Source organism: Amia ocellicauda, chromosome 1 (assembly GCF_036373705.1).
Source record: "Amia ocellicauda isolate fAmiCal2 chromosome 1, fAmiCal2.hap1, whole genome shotgun sequence".
NCBI lineage: Eukaryota > Metazoa > Chordata > Actinopteri > Amiiformes > Amiidae > Amia > Amia ocellicauda.
In genome coordinates, this window is record NC_089850.1 from 6802694 (window position 1) to 6816962 (window position 14269).

General features: G+C 41.7%; 1 protein-coding gene across 2 annotated transcripts in view; it reads left to right on the top strand.

The window, feature by feature from the left end:
- LOC136754673 (transcriptional-regulating factor 1) overlaps positions 1–14269 on the top strand; it is an 84340-nt gene that overhangs the window by 44534 nt on the left and 25537 nt on the right. The window lies entirely within an intron of this gene.

Below are 14269 nucleotides of genomic sequence, written 5' to 3' on the forward strand. Positions count from 1 at the left end.
TTTTGTTGAAAGTTTTGTTCATAGGCCATAGAGGTGCAGTACATTTAAAAAACTAATTAATTATTGGTACTTAATAATAAAAAAAGTGGCTGGGCTTCCTTCTTGTGACGATTAGAGGCAAGAGCTGGTGTGAGATCATAAGGCCTGCTGTGATCTAGGAGTCATAGTGAAAGCAGTCGGTACAGTGAGTGGAAACTCTCAGTAACCACATGGGCACCCAGCACTGCAACTGCGTTCACTGCTCACTGCATGTCAGTTGAACATCACAAATAAAAACAAGTGTACAATGTGAGCAATAAAGAAAACAATAACCCATTGCTGCAGTGGTTTACACTTTGGCAGTACAGCTGCTTTTGTCTTTCTGATACTGCAAATGTTTGAAACGGTCTGTTCTGCAGTTTACAGTGGTTTGCATGAAAAATGTATGCCCCACGAAGGATTGGCATCCCCACCCAGCATGTACCATGCCTTACCCCCAGTGCCCAGCCCTGTGTACCCTGCCTCACCCCCTGTGCCCACCCCTGTGTACCCTGCTTTACCATTGCTGGCCATTGACCTGTTCTAGAAGATGCCAAACATCTTTGCAGTCTGATCTTATATTTGAACTCCCATAACCTGGTTCATAAACCAGTTTGGGTACTGAGGATCACATCTGTGACTCTGAAGACACGCATGTCACAAAGCTCACGGGCCGTTCTCATGACATATAGATGTTCGCGTACCACAGGTTTCTGTTGCCACCGACGCTGTTCATGGCATGTCAAGCCAGCGCTGCATGTCGGGCGTATGAGTAAGAGCAGCTGGTGCAGGAGGTTAATCACAGTTGATAATTAATTAATTACTGTAACTAACATTCTTGCATACTGGCGTGATGGGAAATTGGACCGTCCTATCACTTTGAAACGAGCTGATTTGTTCATCACTTTACATCCACCTTGCTGAGCCGGTCAGGTCTATCCTTGACATATCCAATGGAGGAAGAGTCTCCGTGAACCCATCTTCTGCGGCTGCTTCACACAGATGATGTTGCAGGAATGGGCTGCCCTCCCGCACAAGGTTGTGCCTTTCAGGAAGCCCAATGCAAAAGCTAAGAGTGCTGACACAGTGCCAGCTCTCTGTGTAGTGAAGATGTTCCCTCCAAGTTGACCACTTACTTTCATAGTCTCTCCCTCTCTCTTTCTGTCTCTCCATCCATCGCGGCCTCTGTCCGTCACTGCCGTGAGAAGACAGAGACTGAGAAAGAGGTGGAAAGACCTCAAGCCAAACTAGGAACCACGTTAAGATGCAAGTTTCACTGCTCCAAATACAGTGTTTCACTACCTTTTTTTGTTAGGATATTATGTGTTTCGCTATTTTCAGGATATGTTTCATTCTTTTTAGACATACTACCAAAACCCCATTTATAATAATCACAGAATAATTTTAACTTTAATAACTGGAAGCCTTTGTCCAGTTTCAGGAAGCTGTCTGCTTTGTGTTTACAGAGGACTGGTTATTTTCTCTCTTTTAGTTTTCCACTTCTTTCCTTGGGTTTGGGACCCACCCACACGCTGCTATCCCAGAAAGTGCTCTGTCTGTATGTGTACGTGTGTGTGTATAAATATATGTGTGAATTGGCTCAATAATACTGGAATACCTGTGGCTCCTGAGTGGGGCATCCAATACAATTACTCAGAGGGAGTGTGAAGTGTGTCCTATAGGCAGTGTGAGTTGGTGCCCAGTCCAGCTGATGCCATTGCTGGCTTTGGTTGACAGTTCCCAGGGCGCCAACACACAATTGCCTGAGCACAGCAAGGAGATGGTGGGGGGGCAGCCTGCTGGGGAAACACATTTGATTCTCTGCACACAAACGACTCCTGTGGTTTGTCAGGCGCCTGCCGGTTCAGGGTGTCAGCTAATAACTCAGCATCGGATCACCCGATAGGTGTGAAAGACGGACTGCAGGAATTCTGCACCTGTGGGATGAGGAGCAGAGGATGCTTTGACAAGATGTGTGCATCAGAGGACTAGTGCTTCACCTTTTAAATCAATTTAAACAGAAAGAAAGAAATATAGAAATCCCCACTGTTTTTTGTTATATTATTCTTTATTAATTTTGTAAAACAAATACAGGATTCCAAATTGCAATAATGCAAATTATTTCAACCCTCTACACACTCCTTCCCAGTCATTCGAATCCAGTTTCTCTTACAGTATTTCTTATTCCTGTCAGAGTATTCAGGGTGAAAGGTTTCCATTGGATCTTTACTGTTTATCATATCAAACATTAAACAAAGTAGGGGAGACACATCTGTCTGTCTTTTAAAAAAACTAGGGTTTTTTACATATTGTTTTCCTTTTTGTGTCCTGTATGAGATCAGTTCATTTCACCGTAGCTTTAGAGAAGGTTGAAATTCCAATTTCTAGAGGGACATTTTTAATACAAATTCAAAATGCTCAAAAACTAATTTCTTTTAGTTTTGGAAATTTGTATTAAGCAAAGAGACATCCCCAAGTGTCCAAATCCTAAGATCAGGAAAATTGAGAATCTTGTCCTCCTTTCTGAGGAGCATTAAAAAAGCATTAATTTCTCCAGCCCTGTGATAAAACAGCATCTTTACATGCAACACTGAATCTGTATAACGATTCACGGTTTCTGTGTCTTTTATTTTAATCTGTGGTTAATGTTAGTGACAGTTAAACTGAAATCCCCCGTAGACCTTGCAGCAAAACCAATAGGCTGTTTTAAAAGTGTATTATTTGCGCTGTTTGGCCAGTGTTCGGCCCGGTTATCTAAGCCGTTGCCTTGGCTTGATCGAGCTGTTTTGAGTAACACTGATGTTCTTACAGTGGAAATCTAGAGAAGTCTGCAGATACAGGTCAGGTATTGAAGGAGCATATCTTGGAGCGTTTGTGGCTTTCGATATCGACCACAAGTAGGTGTGTGGTGTTGTTTTGTAAGAAATCCACCATGTGGATTAAGACAGAGTCTTAACCGTGCTCTGCTTTTTAAATCATTTATGATTTACAGTACTTTTTGTTGAAGACCACAAGAGTAATGACAACCCACCAGGTTTTCCCCAGCAGTGAGTTCATGTTGCACTTGGTTGATTCTGGTGAGAAAACCAGGTAAACTAATTGAGTCCTGATCTGACCTGGCAGGGGCTGTTACTGTGCTAAAAACACCCCAGTGAGACAACTGTAGGGGAACAACAGAATGGACTTCAATGAAGCGGTATTTGTCAATGGTGCCAGCCAATGACTGGTGATCATCAGTCTTCAGTACAGGTATTCCTTACTGTGCACCAGAGCTCGGTCCCCCAGCATTTCGTGCCGAAAGAAATGTGTGCTACACAGGGTCATAAATACATTTAATTAATGGGGATAGGTTTCATAAACCTGAACACGAACATGTAAATGAGTTAAATACTAATAGAAATGTTCTGTTAATCAGAAAATTGATTTGGTAAATTATCGATAATACAAATAATAATAATCATAAACTCACTTATTTATTGGGATTTGAATCTCAATCTGCCAAAGTTCCTGGCCTCTGACTGATGCTCTTTGGATTCATAGCATGCCCCTTCTTCACCAGCACGTCCGGCCTGACCCTGAAGCAGCCGAGCTGGCCTGGTGCGGGTCAGGTGTGTTTCCACTGCACTTCCTGAGCTGAGGTCAATGACGTCACAAGCTCACCCATTTGCAAGAGCTGTGTTGCAACATGCAAATGTCTGGATTAATCCTTGATACCATGGTTTAATTTATAATTAAAAAATCAGCTTGAACTGTTATAAATTAACGTATCTATTGAGAGAGGAGAGAGAAGGAGTTTAAAAAAGTTACTAAGTGTTGTAGATTAAAGACATAATTTACAGATGAAGAATCGCTTGAAACGACCTGAAACACGTTATTTAATTTAAACTCTTTGTGTAGATCAGTGCTACAATTGTTTTAACAGTATATAAATAGCTGCAGTAGTTAGTTAGGTATTTGTAATGTATTTTATTAATGTATTAAGTATTTGTAATGTATTTAAACCTAGTAATCAGGTAGGCTGACTAGTCCAGTTAACTCCTCCCCCAGCCTGGCTCGGCCCGGGCAGCACTTGGGAAGGAGCAGGGCTGATACTTCACGGCCTGGTTCAGGGTCAGCTTGACAAGATTGCCAGTGGGTAACGAGCCGAGCTGGGCCAGCCTGGTTCCTGGTCAGGTCAAGATATGCCCATGGAAAATGGGCATTAGATTCTCCCTCAGAATTGTCACTTCTGGCACATTTTGGGCCCGCTATCAATTTTTTTTGTTCCTTTTTTGCATTTTCTGTCTTTTTTAAATCTAAAACTGTTGTTTTGAATTAATTTGTTTTTAAATTACTGAACTGAAACTATTTTAAACATCGATGCCATCTTGTGTTTGAAATACGTGCCTCTGCTCGAGTGTAAGAGACGTGTCTTGGTCACAGCAAAAAAGACCCACCGTCTACAGTGATATCATCGAGAAGCCTGATTTTCACAATGTTTCCTTCCTTATTTAAAAACAACTGCAGCATGCGTTTTTTTAATTAATTCAGGATATTGAAAGCAGCAGGTAACCTGATAAGTAGGGGACTTTATTTTGCATAAGCCTGTGGGGTTTATATCAGCCCTGTGTGTTCGAATGGTACCTCGTCGTTTCTGATAGTCATGGTCCCTGAACAGCAGGTATTTGCACGAGAGCAGAATTTAAAGTCAGGTTTTATCTTAGTGTCCTTTGACAACGAGGGGCGATTATTTGCCTCCTATAAGTAGGTCTCCTTGCTTGTGCCTGTTATTCTCTGAGCAGCTCAGAGGAGTTTCGAAATTGTTTTAGGCTGAGATGAACAATATGTGTTTAAAGTCCCAGGTCACACTCTTCATCTTTTATGCTTCATTTACCGGAAGAGCTCATTCGAACTTTCATAACCCTGCACTACATCTCAGCCTTTCAGTGGCTTTGCCGTGATACCACAAACGCTCAGTCCATCTACTGATCTAGATTGAGCACCGAGATAGTGTAATTCTCCGAGACTCAACCCTGACTGTAACCATTATTTCGCACAAAACCGAGTTCAAAATGAGAAGAGTAGGACCCAGATATGTTGATTAATACCTTTTTACTCAGCCTGTGCCCTGATGAAGACTTGCATACTGTATGTGTGGTCTGTGTTGTGTCATACATGTTGCAAGGTTATGGCCTTTGTAAAGTCACCGAGTTTTCCAAATGTCACCATTTCATTTCAGTGCTTGCAGTGTAAATCAGCTGCTTTCCCCACTTGTGTAATACAAAGTTTTTACAGGAACCAAATTTTCTTATCACCATGTTGTTTTGCAGCAAAAGGCAAGAGAAAATCTCCTCCATTTTCACTGGCTCTATTTATAGATGTTCTGACAGGAACAGTGTTGGCCGGGCTCATGCATCCAACAGGGGAAGCATATTAACTCTACTTGTAATATTTCACACTGATGCATTTCTTCCAAAGCTCACAAAAAGAAAGCAGTAGTTTTACAGAGTTGATAATGAAACAGAAGGATAAACTAGCACTCAAATAATACCAGTCCATCAAGGAAAGTGTGCTTCATCTTCACTGTCCCAGTCCCAGTAGAAATGGTAATCCCAAATGGAAATTGGGACAGCTTGGATTGTGCTATTCGTGGATCCCTCGCTTGCTGTCTTTGAACACGGACAGAACCTCTGAGAGCATTTGGTTAAAACTGATTGACACCCTCCTTCTGCACAAGCATTGCTAGCACCTAGACCTGATGGAGCTACACATAGAGCTTGTGCTCAGTGTAACAGTTAAGTAAAATGTTATTCCTTTAAATATCCATGGTCTGGCAAAATGATTCAAATGAACACAAGGAGTTCTGTATCTGATCCAATGTCCGTTTGGGAAATCTGATGCTGGAAAAACTAAACATGCTCTAAAAACTAGGCTTTCTGAACATCGCAGCACTATCAGATGTAAAACTGAAACCTATCCTGCAGCTGCTCACTGTACTAATGCACAGCATTCGATTTCATCCCTCAGATATTGTGGTATTGAACAGGTCAAATGATCTAGCAGGGGTGGTGACTTGGATGCTCTTCTTTTTAAAAAATAAGTATTTTGGATTCATAACCTCAGAACTTGTGCCTGTTATTCTCTGAGCATCCCAATGGGATGAATATTGATCTTGATCTAAGATCAATTTTAGATAGATAAATCTTCAATGTATTAGCAAAAAACGTTGAGTTATGTTCTTTTGAAACTGCGTCTTAGCTATGTGTTTGAGTGTGTGACTGGCTGTGGTGTGCAGGTGTACAAGATAGGTACATGGATGCAGTTGGGGGGGGGCATCGCGCTGTAGTAGCTGTAGTTGATTGCAGCAGTTGGTTTGGAGACGGTGTATATGCTGCTATAATTGCCTGTGAATGATATTGGTGGTTGTGGCATTGTTGGGCATTGTCTCGGGATTGATTGTGGTTGCAGGGTGTTGCTGTGAGGTGCGTTTGTTTCTCGTTGAATCAATTAGTCATTGAGGTCGAGCTATTATCATATCATCTAATTAACATTTGTCTAAGTTCTTCAATTATATTTGGCATTCCCGGTGTATCTAAATATTCAATAACTGAGCCAATTAAGAATGTTGAAGTACTCCTTTAATATCATCTTTTATTGTGGCTTAAATTGATCAAAATATTAAGTACAATTTATGTAACATTATGTTATTGTACACTCACCTAAAGGATTATTAGGAACACCATACTAATACTGTGTTTGACCCCCTTTCGCCTTCAGAACTGCCTTAATTCTACGTGGCATTGATTCAACAAGGTGCTGAAAGCATTCTTTAGAAATGTTGGCACATATTGATAGGATAGCATCTTGCAGTTGATGGAGATTTGTGGGATGCACATCCAGGGCACGAAGCTCCCGTTCCACCACATCCCAAAGATGCTCTATTGGGTTGAGATCTGGTGACTGTGGGGGCCAGTTTAGTACAGAGAACTCATTGTCATGTTCAAGAAACCAATTTGAAATGATTCGACCTTTGTGACATGGTGCATTATCCTGCTGGAAGTAGCCATCAGAGGATGGGTACATGGTGGTCATAAAGGGATGGACATGGTCAGAAACAATGCTCAGGTAGGCCGTGGCATTTAAACGATGCCCAATTGGCACTAAGGGGCCTAAAGTGTGCCAAGAAAACATCCCCCACACCATTACACCACCACCACCAGCCTGCACAGTGGTAACAAGGCATGATGGATCCATGTTCTCATTCTGTTTACGCCAAATTCTGACTCTACCATCTGAATGTCTCAACAGAAATCGAGACTCATCAGACCAGGCAACATTTTTCCAGTCTTCAACTGTCCAATTTTGGTGAGCTTGTGCAAATTGTAGCCTCTTTTTCCTATTTGTAGTGGAGATGAGTGGTACCCGGTGGGGTCTTCTTCTGTTGTATCCCATCTGCCTCAAGGTTGTACGTGTTGTGGCTTCACAAATGCTTTGCTGCATACCTCGGTTGTAACAAGTGGTTATTTCAGTCAAAGTTGCTCTTCTATCAGCTTGAATCAGTCGGCCCATTCTCCTCTGACCTCTAGCATCAACAAGGCATTTTCGCCCACAGGACTGCCGCATACTGGATGTTTTTCCCTTTTCACACCATTCTTTGTAAACCCTAGAAATGGGTGTGCATGAAAATCCCAGTAACTGAGCAGATTGTGAAATACTCAGACCGGCCCGTCTGGCACCAACAACCATGCCACGCTCAAAATTGCTTTAATCACCTTTCTTTCCCATTCAGACATTCAGTTTGGAGTTCAGGAGATTGTCTTGACCAGGACCACACCCCTAAATGCATTGAAGCAACTGCCATGTGATTGGTTGGTTAGATAATTGCATTAATGAGAAATTGAACAGGTGTTCCTAATAATCCTTTAGGTGAGTGTATACTGCAATAGTCATGTCTACTAGACAGTTTCCTTTTAACTGATTCCTTCCATTAACTATCGTAAGCTTCTTTAATGATTTTGTCATTAGGTATATTTGTTGCATGGTCTCTGATTCACTACACCCTGATTTGGGCTGAGACGTTGGTGTGCTTCTGTGCGTTTTTTGCTTCAATAAAATTATTTGATTTCACTTTGGAGTGCAGAATGGGTTTGCGGATTCCCTTGTTCCTTTGTTGATTGGGACCCTGTTCCATTAGCTTGCACCTCCGAAGTGTTTGTTTGGGTGAGATTATGTAAGTGACCTCGATTCGTTGAGGGCTGTAGTGTCTTCTGGCTGTTGTTCCACCAAAGTTGCCCGTTACTTATTTGTTCTTATTTGGTGTCCCTTAAATCAGAAACATAATTCAAATCATCAGCAGTAAAACAATCTAATGTATAATTTATCAAATAAATAGGTTCTTTATAATAAATGAAGGACTCCAGTTGGAACAATATCCATAAGACAGTGAGGCTCCCCCAGGAGTTGAGTCTGAGATCCCTGGATGATGTGGTCATTCAATCAGTGCAAGGCTTTTTCACACCTGCTACCTGGATTGCATTACAGGTATTCTAGAAAATCACCCTTTAATTTATGGGAGTAATTTAGCTAATAGTGTCCAGAACTGAGAGACGTTTAATAAATCTAGCATAGCACAAATTAATTGATTGTTTAGCTATCAGTTCATTTTTAAAGTTTAGAAGACAGCAAGCATACCCAAGGTGGGGTCACAAAATCTTTGTTTTGTTTCAGTTTTTGTTTAGATCGATCAATGGACATTATTTTATTACTTTCGTCTTTTAATTTATAGCAAAACTATGTAATAGCAAATGTTTCCACAGACAGTAAAGATCCAGTATGTACTGTAAAAATGGTGGTGATGCCATCGCAGCGTTTCTTTTTGTAGCGTAGCTCGGAGGCTCACACTGCGTCGCTCAGGCTGGTGGGGCAGATTGAAACGCCAGCTCATCAGTTCCTCTGGTCGATCCGCACTGAGCGCTGCCCCTCGCAGGCCTGAGTCAGAGCGCTGTGTGACGGCTCCCATTGTCAGGCCAGACTGGGCTCTTTGTCTGGCTTCATTATCTCAGTGACCTCAACCTTAACCCAGCTCATTCATTATGGCTACATTTGTCTCCCCTTTTGTTCCTCTCTCTCTGTGTTTGTACAGTGCCCACATCTTCGCAATACGCACAGTAGGCTGAAAGCTAGTGGGGTTTTGTAGGTATCCATATTTTACCTCAACATCTCCAGTGCCCGCTCTGACTAGACTGTGATGTGTGATCAGCGACCCAGTATGAGGCAGATGGCGGAGGTTGTAGACAGGACTACTCTCGTTCCTGTAATTGAGTAGCTTTTCCATGTACGTGTACTTCTTTGAGTCTTTTTCAAATGTGGTAATTTTACTTTTACTAAAGTATGTTTTGAGTTAAGTTTTGTACTTCGCTACTTTTAAAAAGGCATTCATTACAGAGTCTGTCATGGAAAAAATAATAAAAAAATGTGGATGACAGACAAAAAGACCAATAAATGAAGGAGCAATACATTCAAATGGAAAGCATTCCCCCACATCACTCAACAGGCCAATCAAATTGTGTTACGGTTGGTCAGTAAATTAAACATTTGAAGCCAGTCATGCACAGGGTTGCCAGTTCCGCTTATAAATTGGGCTTGTCCAACCATGCAGTCACCTATGATTTAGCTTTGCCGCTAATTGGTATATTTTGGGCTTGTTTTAATTTGCTGTTAATTGCATATTAATATTCTTTATTATTAATATTTCTATGCAGACAATTTATTAAGGGTTATTTACAATTGTTTCAAGATATCTCATTTTTTACATAGTTGCCAATTTACACAGTTTATTTTTTCAGATAAGGTTGAACTTGCAGTGTACATAAATGTAGATGACAGAATATATATATATATACACTCACCTAAAGGATTATTAGGAACACCATACTAATACTGTGTTTAACCCCCTTTCGCCTTCAGAACTGCCTTCATTCTACGTGGCATTGATTCAACAAGGTGCTGAAAGCATTCTTTAGAAATGTTGGCCCATATTGATAGGATAGCATCTTGCAGTTGATGGAGATTTGTGGGATGCACATCCAGGGCACGAAGCTCCCGTTCCACCACATCCCAAAGATGCTCTATTGGGTTGAGATGTGGTGACTGTGGGGGCCAGTTTAGTACAGTGAACTCATTGTCATGTTCAAGAAACCAATTTGAAATGATTCGACCTTTGTGACATGGTGCATTATCCTGCTGGAAGTAGCCATCAGAGGATGGGTACATGGTGGTCATAAAGGGATGGACATGGTCAGAAACAATGCTCAGGTAGGCCGTGGCATTTAAACGATGCCCAATTGGCACTAAGGGGCCTAAAGTGTGCCAAGAAAACATGCCCCACACCATTACACCACCACCACCAGCCTGCACAGTGGTAACAAGGCATGATGGATCCATGTTCTCATTCTGTTTACGCCAAATTCTGACTCTACCATCTGAATGTCTCAACAGAAATCGAGACTCATCAGACCAGGCAACATTTTTCCAGTCTTCAACTGTCCAATTTTGGTGAGCTTGTGCAAATTGTAGCCTCTTTTTCCTATTTGTAGTGGAGATGAGTGGTACCCGGTGGGGTCTTCTGCTGTTGTAGCCCATCCGCCTCAAGGTTGTACGTGTTGTGGCTTCACAAATGCTTTGCTGCATACCTCGGTTGTAACGAGTGGTTATTTCAGTCAAAGTTGCTCTTCTATCAGCTTGAATCAGTCGGCCCATTCTCCTCTGACCTCTAGCATCAACAAGGCATTTTCGCCCACAGGACTGCCGCATACTGGATGTTTTTCCCTTTTCACACCATTCTTTGTAAACCCTAGAAATGGTTGTGCGTGAATATCCCAGTAACTGAGCAGATTGTGAAATACTCAGACCGGCCCGTCTGGCACCAACAACCATGCCACGCTCAAAATTGCTTAAATCACCTTTCTTTCCCATTCAGACATTGAGTTTGGAGTTCAGGAGATTGTCTTGACCAGGACCACACCCCTAAATGCATTGAAGCAACTGCCATGTGATTGGTTGGTTAGAGAATTGCATTAATGAGAAATTGAACAGGTGTTCCTAATAATCCTTTAGGTGAGTGTATATATATATTGTGATAGTGTTTGCTTGGAGATCATGTGACAAGGCTTTGTTAAAAGTAACTATGTAACTTGTACTACAAGTACTTTTTAAATGAGCTACTTTATCAGAGTAACAGTACTTCTACTTCTACGTAGGATTTTTCAGTACTCTTTCCACCTACTGGTTGTAGACGCTGCTTAGGTGTAAAACCATCACATGGTACGAACATCATGGCAAGTATACTTGTAGGTCATATGTATAGTGTAGTCTGAATTGATATAGACATGAGGTCCTGCTTTCATCCCAGTTACTCATTACAGTTCTCCCCGTGGGGTCTGGTAGATCTCCTGGACCTGACAGGCTTCCAAACAACTCCTGGATAGATCAACTAAACTGTGCACAAGCTGTTAATATCCCAGCCCATTACAATACAAAAGACAACGGGCCTACCAAGCTCCTGAGGAAGGGTTTACATCTCTGACCACATTACTGGCATTTGATCTTTAAATATGTGTTCGCTCTGCTCACCCTGACCTGGGATCTGTGGTCGGACTTGACAAGTGTATTCGGTTTTTCTCATCCCTTCATAGAAAGCAGGCTGATTTGTAAAAATAAAAGAGAAAAATAACTCCAGAGGAGATGTGAAGTGGACTCAGCTACTTGAACTACTTTAATTATTGTCATTTCACGTAAAGAAAAAAAAAAATTAAAAAAAGGAAAACTATTGAAAGTGTGATAATTGTGTTGATACATTTCACAGCAGGTGTCTTCCCCACCACAGATTTAAAATATTAAAAGAGCCTTTAAAAAGATGATAATCTTTAGATTCTGCTCACTGAGAGTTGTTTCTTTTCACCTTTGAAAATGTGTCACAAATAACAGTTTTTGCAGTTCAGGGTTTCGGGCAGCAGAACTTGTTATTATAAATATCACTGAATTAAATATATTCTTAAAAAGCAATATCCAATTATTTATCAGTTCTTATATTGACATTGATATACCAAACCATGTGGTTGCAGCCCCCTCTCTCCCTGGCCTTGGCTGACTGAAGACACATAAGAACATAAGAAAGTGTCCAATCGACAGGAGGCCATTCACCCCATCGTGCTCATTTGGTGTCCATGAATAACTAAGTGATCCAAGGATCCTATCCAGTCTGATTTTGAATTTTCCCAAATTGTCTCTTCAGCCACATCGCTGGGGAGTTTGTTCAGATTGTGACTAGTCTCTGTGTGAAGAAGTGTCTCCTGTTTTCTGTCTTGATCTGAAACGGACCTCCCGTCTCCCAGCCTTATCCCAACATCTATTTCACCTGCATCTATAGACACCTGCTGTGTATCTCTCCCTTCTCCCAGCCTCATCCCAACATTTGTGAGCACCACAGACAGAGACTCTGTGTCTGAACACACAGATTAACAACAGTAATTACACATGTCAAAGATTAATAGGAACAGCAGAAGTAAGTGTCGATAGTAACTAAACCTAACTATAAAAAGATTTACTGTAAGATATGCACAGACCACATTCACAGGGCTGCTTTCTATTGCGACGCAGATACGGTCCTCTCCATCTGAGTTGTGGCAGACTTCGAGAACAATCACAAGTGTTTCATGTTTTCAAGGTGACTCATAAGACCATACAGACACATTTAAACCAGGGGGGAAAGGTGTGTTTTCTAAGTGTTCGGATCTGCACGGAAGTGAGGGCAGTGGTGTGAAGAACAAATCAAATTATTGTTTTTAACCAATCGATTCTTACTTTGTTTGATTTGCTAAGAATTGAAAAGAGCTGATTGAACAATAAATAGAGGTAGCCAATCGGTTTGGAAAAACATATTTGGAGGGAAAAAAAAGCCTTTTGAACTCTCTCTGTTATAAAAATATATAATCTGTGTCATTACTTAACATGAAGCCTATTTCTTTTTTATACCCTTGTAAACTCACGCACTCTTGAATTCCGGCTGATCTCTGCCGGGGCACAATGTTACACAATGTCAAGACCATTGCACAGATAATCACATTAGCAAGATGGAGGGCTGTAGGTATTTGAATGGCACTCTGTTGATGTCCATGGATTGGCTGCCAAACATGTACTCAGTTAAACTCAAATTCATATTTGTGTGATTATATGGATATCAGCGGGAGTTTTCTCCAGGCTGAATCACTTTTCAACAAACTCTAAAATATATCCCTGATAAATAAGTACAGTTTAAGTACTGCTGCAAAGCTACTGTCAACGGGACCTCAGTTGTAAATCTGCTTTAAAGGAAGGAGCCCAAGGACGTGAAGTGCTTGCTCTGGGTAACACACAGAGGCCATACCAGTATCAAGTTCTTCTCCATGATCTCTGAGCTGCCTGTTGTGTGTGCATGCATGGACAGAGCAGTCAGGTGTCTCGCTGTATGTTTACTCGAGATGGGAGCGAATCCAAACCACAGTTGACTTTCTAATTACTGAGGACTTTTCTTCCTCGTCCATCAGACTGTGTATTGTGTGTGTTGAATGCCTGCACTCAGTGCACTCACTTAGTGTACTCCAGTCTTTGTGCAGTGTGCGTGGCCCTGGGCTGCTATGGTTTTTGGCTGCTGCTTTCTGTGTTGTCTTGTACATGGATTAGCTCTTTGTCAAGGGTGCTCATTTTAATATGACGGGGTGGGATACCAGGGATACTAAAACAGCAGGAGAAAGCAGACAGCATACACACACCTTTCACCATTATTTATATATGTATAATAACTCATTAAGATGGAGCCAGTTTGCTATGTAAAGATGCCGTGTCAGGAAGCCAAGAGCTCGGCTGGTGTTTCCTGGTCGCTGGGTCTCCCTCCTCGTTCCTTTTAAGGAGCACAGAGTCGATATCCGCGCTCTCATCTCTCTCTCGCTCTCTCGGCTCCTCTGGCCATGTGACAGGAAGTGATCGACAGTGCCTGCCTGTGGCTTCCATCTACAGCGCCTCAGCGGTTTTTACAGTCAATGACGTGTCTGAGCGAGTGTGTGGGCGTCTCAGTGAATGAGTGTGTGTGTGTTTGTTTTTTATTGTGTGCTTACTTCGTTGTGTGCTTACTTTAAGGAAACAATGTAGTGTGAATAAAGTGTGAAGATGAAGAAGATTGGAGGTTCAGATATGTGCATCAGAGCTGGTGTGATCAAAATTATAACTTTTCAACCAC